We start from the raw sequence: 6,054 nt of genomic DNA on the forward strand, positions 1-6,054 counted from the left end.
TTTTGAACCCCGTTTGGTTTTTTTTTTTTTTTTTGTCCTTTCTCATTTTTTTTTTCTGGCCACAGCATCTTTAGGAGGGACAGAAATACCAAGCAGAAAGCTGACGGGGCATCTTGGCTGCCAGCCCGACAGAGAACAAAAGCCAGTTGGCCCAATTAGGCCAGCTGGAGACTGGGAACGGGATGGGATGAGCGTCCCTGTGGGCAGGGGCAGCCCTGGGGCTGGCTGCAGCACCAAGCCCCGTGCCTCAGTTTCCCCAACAGACAGAGAAGGGTTGCACGGCCCCGTTGCCACTCACACACACGTCTATATGCACATCCTAAAAGCAACATTAATGCAAATTGCTCCAGAGACAAGTCGCTGCTGCTTGCTGACACCCTGCCTTCGGCCCGTTCGCTTTCAAGCTGCCCCGAGTATTAAATCTCAATGCGCCATAAAGCAAAAATTACCAAGGAGCCACAGAAATCAGCCCTGGATGCTCGGGAAACGGCCACTGCTGGAGCTGCTTTTCCGTAACCTGTCAGCAGCTTCATTTTCTTGCACCACCGAGGCAGAGGCGAACATCGCGTTATTTCCCCAAGCCGGCGTGGGGCTGTCACACGCGGCCGGGGCAGCCCCGGGCTCCTCGCCTTGTCCAACCCCATTAGGGTCACGCCAAAACACGCTTTAAATAACCCTGTCCCGGGGAGCTGGGGCTTGCAGAGGTCCCAGCCCCTTCAGATCACGCGCGGGTGTGATGAGCCACAGCCGGGCACGAACCGCGGCCCCAAAGAGGGGGTTGGGGGGCAAACAGCCAAGAAACAGCTTCCTTGCCCTGCTCAGCTGCACTTTGGGGTGTCAGTCACCCGCTCAACATTGCCTGCCCCCCTCTGAATTATTTATCATCACCCGGGGAGCTGCACTAAGTGCTGCCTGGCTTCAACAAGGTGCCCCGTAGCAGAGGTGGGTCCCAGCACCAGGCGACATGGGGAAGCATCACTGGCCAGGGCGTGCTGGACTCCAGCAGTGTGTCCTGGCAGAAAAACCCTGGGAGCTCCAGGGCAGCCCCACGGCAAGGGGACACCAAGCTGTCACCCATCCCTGTTGCCCCGGCCTCCCCAAGGGACTCCCAGGCCACCCCCTCCCCAGCACTGGCCCAGAGTGGCACCTGGGACCTATTCCCGCATGGCCCATGTCATGATGCTTTGCTGGGCAGGACCATTGCCATCGCAGGGGCAAAGACACCCTGGGCATAGGGGACATTTGAGCCCTGTCCAAAATGCCCAGGGGAAATTTGTCCCCACCTCATTTCCCCAGGGGACAAGCGCAGGGACAGCAAACACCAACCACTGATGCTCAGCCACGACCCTTCGCTCTGCCACCAAGCCCTGGGGCCATCAGCCAGGAGACAAGAAAGGCTTTTCCTTAAAGCTTCCCCCTTAAAGCCTCCCCCAGGCCAGGTGTCCCAAGCACGGGGTGCCTTTACCCTCCTCACAGCCACAGCAGGGTCCCGTGCCTCAGTTTCCCCTCCCCGCCCCAAACTGCAAAGTCTGCCAAGCCCGGAGTCCTGTGGCATTTTGCCTGGCTACAAACAAGGGAAAATATTAGGCAAACAAACACCATGGCAATCTAGAGAGAGATGCAAATAAATTAGAAACAAAAAACCTCAACCCCCTTGTCCCAACACCAGCAGAAGGCAGCAGCAGCCTGCAGGCTCCCCGGGGGCCAAGCCCCGGCTCCTGGGTGGCCCCATGCCAGCTCCAGCCCCTGGATCCCACTCCAAAGGCAGCAGCTCCATCTCTGAGGTCCCATCCTTTGGGAAGGAGCCACAAAAGCCATTTCCCTTTGTTACCCATCCCCATCTCTGGTCCTTCCCTGGGTCTCCATCCCAGACTCCCACCCAGGACTCGGAGGAGCGGCCATCACGCTGGGAGGAGAACGTTCCCATTCAAACACCAGCTTGTTCCAGCCCGAGCTATTTTTAGGCTGTTCCTCTTGTTTCGGGGGCTCGGGCAGCCAGTCGTGTTCCCGGCGGGTCAGCGTGGTGCCCTGGGGTCAGGGCCGCTCTCAGGGCCCCGAGGGGAATTGCTGCAGGAGCCAGGCAAGCAGCGGGACTGACTCCATCACTTCTAGGCAGGAGAGCCTGGGGTAGTTTAGGGCCTGGGATAAACAGGGTTGAAAGGGAGGAATTGCGTTTGCAATGGGCCAGGTAGGACACACCGAGCTCAGCCCTGAGCTCTGTAACTGGGGAAACTGAGGCACGGGGGAAAAGTCAAAGCAGGAGGCAGGGAGTGACCTCCTGTCCTGCAGCAGCCAGGTTGGTGGCACCAGGTTCATCCCCGCTTCGTCCCCAACCTCCCAGGTAAGCACCACTGCAGGACACCTGCAGGTCTGTGGCCATCAGCCCCAGCAGCTCTTCACTCCCAGCCCAGCTCTAAAGGCTCAATGCCCCCCCCCAGGAGCAGCCCCCCAAGTTGGTTTGGGGGAGCAGAGCATCCCCATCGCTCTGCAGAGCGCCCCGGGACCATACCAGCCCCTGGGAGGCTGGAAAAACAAATCAATGGGTGGGATTATGGCCCAGTGCACACCAGTACAGCCCAGTTGCTCCACACTGGGCTTCCCAAACCCCGCAGACCCGAAGTAGCATCCCTCCAGCCTGCTCTGTCGCCTCCCCCTCCAAACCCCCAGAGTGGGGCAACTCCCCGGCCAGAAGCTGGCCCCTCCATCGCCCCGTGGAGCCGGACGCACCGGCTGGCTGCGTCCCACTGCCCTCGGCGAGTTCCAGGGAAACTTGCAGAGCTCCTGCCCTGGGATGCGAGGCAGCACCAGGGACCAGATGTGCCAGTGCAAACACACACCCAGACACTCGCCCAGGAGGAGGTGATGGGTGGGTGCAGCTCTGGCACCCAGGGGACATCTCAGGTGGCTGCGGCATTTGGTGCCACAAGAGCTTCCTCCTGCAGGACACGTCCAGAGTGATCACTGCCCTGCTGTCCCCACGGCAGGGACGGCTCCATCAGCCCCAGCTCTGGCATCCTGGTGGGGATGCAGCCCCCCTCCCCGTCCGCTGCAGGACGCTGAGGCTGGTCCAGGCTCCGGAGCTGGCCATGCTTTGGGCCACACTCTGGTGTAGCCGTGATGCCAAGTCCCCAGGGAGCCGCATGCGGTGGCTTTTGGTCGTTCCCCACCCACACGCTGCTCTGCCTCTGCTCGTAAAGCTCCAAGGCAGTCAGACAAAGCTCTCCCCTGCCACCCCCCCATGCCCCCCATCCTACCAGACTTCACCCTACCAGAGTTTTCCTGGGGTAGGAATGGATTCCCAAAGCCCAAACTCCCAGCCCTTAAATGCCCCAAGTTCCAGTTAACCCCTTGCATGCCAGCCACACCCCCTTATCTGCACATCCTCTCCTTCCCACCGTTGGCTCCCAGCACAGACTCCAAGCCAAAGCCCCAGAGCCCTGGGTGCCAGCTCCGGCAGCCCGCATCGCAGGGGCGCTGGAAACAGCCGATGGGGGACTCAGGCTTGGGAGCTCGGCTCTCCCCGTCCCACCCAGAAGCAGCCCTGAGGGGATCAGCCCCTTTCTGCAGCATGAGAAATGCGCAGAGCCTGGGGTACCAGTGAGGACACCCAGACACACAAGAGCCAAAAAATAAAGCAAAAATAAATAAATCAAGCAACGACCCCAAACCCACCCCAGCTCCAGCCATGTCCTGGCTCCTTTGGGTGCTGGGAAGCACCGAGACAGGCACCTTTGGCTCAGTGCTGGCTCATTAATGCAGAGAGGCACTTTGCATCGCACTTATTTCCCTTTTTTAAAATAAAGCAGCACCCTATATACCTCGCCAAAAGGTCACAATGCTTTATGGCAGTGAGGAGCACATCCACACCCCATCACCCCCACTTTAGGGGTCCTCATCTTTGAACATAAGGTGCAAAGCACCGCACTATCACTCAGTGCACGCATCACGGCCCTGGCCTTGGCCCCTGGCACGGAAAGCCCCGACACTTCATCTTCCCAGTGCCTCAGGAAGGAGATTTATAGCAGAGAGCACTCGCCCTAAATAATGCACCAACATTTGCATTCCCTGGCTGTACTACAAGTGCGTGGCCCCTAGCAGAGTGCTTTCCTTCGCAGAGACTTTAAATCTTGAGGAAGGACTTACCGGCCAGGCAGACTCATGGCTGTGGCCTCCCTTGCTGCAGCAAGAGGAGGAGGAAGGAGACGAGGAAGGGCTACAAACCAGCGTGAGGGCTGGCAGCTTGGTGGGACCGGGCAGGCTGAGCAGCATCAGGTGGGAGCCATCATCCCCCAGCTGCGGCCGATCTGGCCGAGCGGGGCCGTCTGTGCTCGGGGGTTGGGGTCTGGATCCTTTGCAATTGGGATCTGCTGCTTTTTGGTACAGCTGCGCCAGCCCTTCTGTCTGTGCCCCCCCTTCTTGCGCCTTTGGGGGATGTTTCTTGGGCCAGCTCTGCCCCTGCCCCGTTTGAGCTGCCCAGTCCTTGATCCAGCTCCATGTAGGCGCCCAGTTAAAGAGGTGGTCAAAGGGCTGTTTTTAACCCCCCCTCCAGCACCTCCCCTGGGGATGGAGGTGTCCCCACAGCAAGCCTGGAGCCCCACCGGCCATGGCTGGGGTGGCTCTGGGCATGGTGGTCTGCACCTTCCCCGGGGCCTCTCCCCCCCTCACAGCAAGTGGTTTCCTTCAACCTGTTTCCCACATTTTGTCCATTTTCGGCCCAAACTACATCTGTCCCATAACCATGTGCCAGCCTTGAGGTCCCTTGGTGGTGCGGGGGTAATTGCAGTTAGCGGGGCCCCTTGCGTCTCCTGCCTCCATCCTCTGCTGCGGTGGCCCAAGGGACAGCCCATGGTCGGTCCTGGTCAGCGCTGGGGACAACCCCCACTCTTCTTTTGCTGGTTTTTTAGGTGAAATCCCCCTTTTCTTGGTAGGAATCTCCTCCTGCGGCAGGCACCTCCAGGGGTGAGGATATGCCGGTGGGTTGGAATGTCCGAGTATTTAATCCAGAGTTTATAGAGCCAGTTCCTGGGCAGGATGAGAAGATACCGCCCAGCACCAGCCTTCACAAGCTGCACAGCATGAGATCTCCACTGCTTCCAGGATGCTTTAACTTCACAGCTCTGCAGCCAAGCGGGGTCAACAGAGGGATCCAGGGGGGATTTTTTTTTTCTTTATTTTTAAATATTTCTTGTTAACCCAGATCCCTCCTTACCCAGTGTTATCCCCAGCATGCGTGGGGGCGAGAGCACCCACGGCAGGACAAGCCGTTGAAGGCAGCACTGTTAAAATCCCCCACACACCCTTGAAACCGTGTCAGCAGGCAGAGCTGAAGGTGAGGGACGCGCAGCCGATGCTCTCCCAAGAGCAGGGGTCTTCTCACCTCACCAGATTAATTAATAAAGCAGCTTTGTGTTTTGATATGATCCCTATGTGGCTCAGAAATGCCTCCCCCGGGGGATGCTGCTGGGTTGGGCAGGAAGATGCTGGCGTGGGTACCTGGTCCAGGCAGGACACATTGCAGGCAGGGTCTTCTCTCATCCCCCACCATTTGCCACGTTGGGTTGCAGCCGCTTCCCGAGGTTGAGCTGAGCCCCAGCCAGAAAGATGAAGGGGGAAAATGAAAACAAAAGCCCCCCAGCCCTGAAGCAGCTCCTGGCGTGGCTCCTCGCAGCATTCCAGGCTGGAATTTCTTCCTGCTGGTTTCTAAAGCGTGGCCCAGGGCCTGGTGTTCACTCTGGCTGCAGCTGGTTAAGCCCAAATGAAGTTATTTTCAGCTAAAAACAACCTCCTGGCATGTCCCCTGGGACACTGCTTTGGGGCAGGCCCCGCCGGTGACTTTCTGTTGTTGCTGTTTATTGCATTGAACCGGTGCCTAAATAATTTTGAGATTAAGCAGCCAAATAAATAGCTGAGCTGTGGGCTGGTATCGCTCCCAGCAAAACCTCAGGGATGCTACTGGCTCCCAAACCGCGGCCACCAGCCCCATCTCTGCTTCCCTGCAAAGGGCGATGCTGGTACCCAACCTTTTTGGGAGAGTTTGCATTGGAAACCGAGACG

The sequence above is a fragment of the Egretta garzetta genome, unplaced genomic scaffold (assembly GCF_000687185.1).
Source record: "Egretta garzetta isolate BGI_Z169 unplaced genomic scaffold, ASM68718v1 scaffold368, whole genome shotgun sequence".
NCBI lineage: Eukaryota > Metazoa > Chordata > Aves > Pelecaniformes > Ardeidae > Egretta > Egretta garzetta.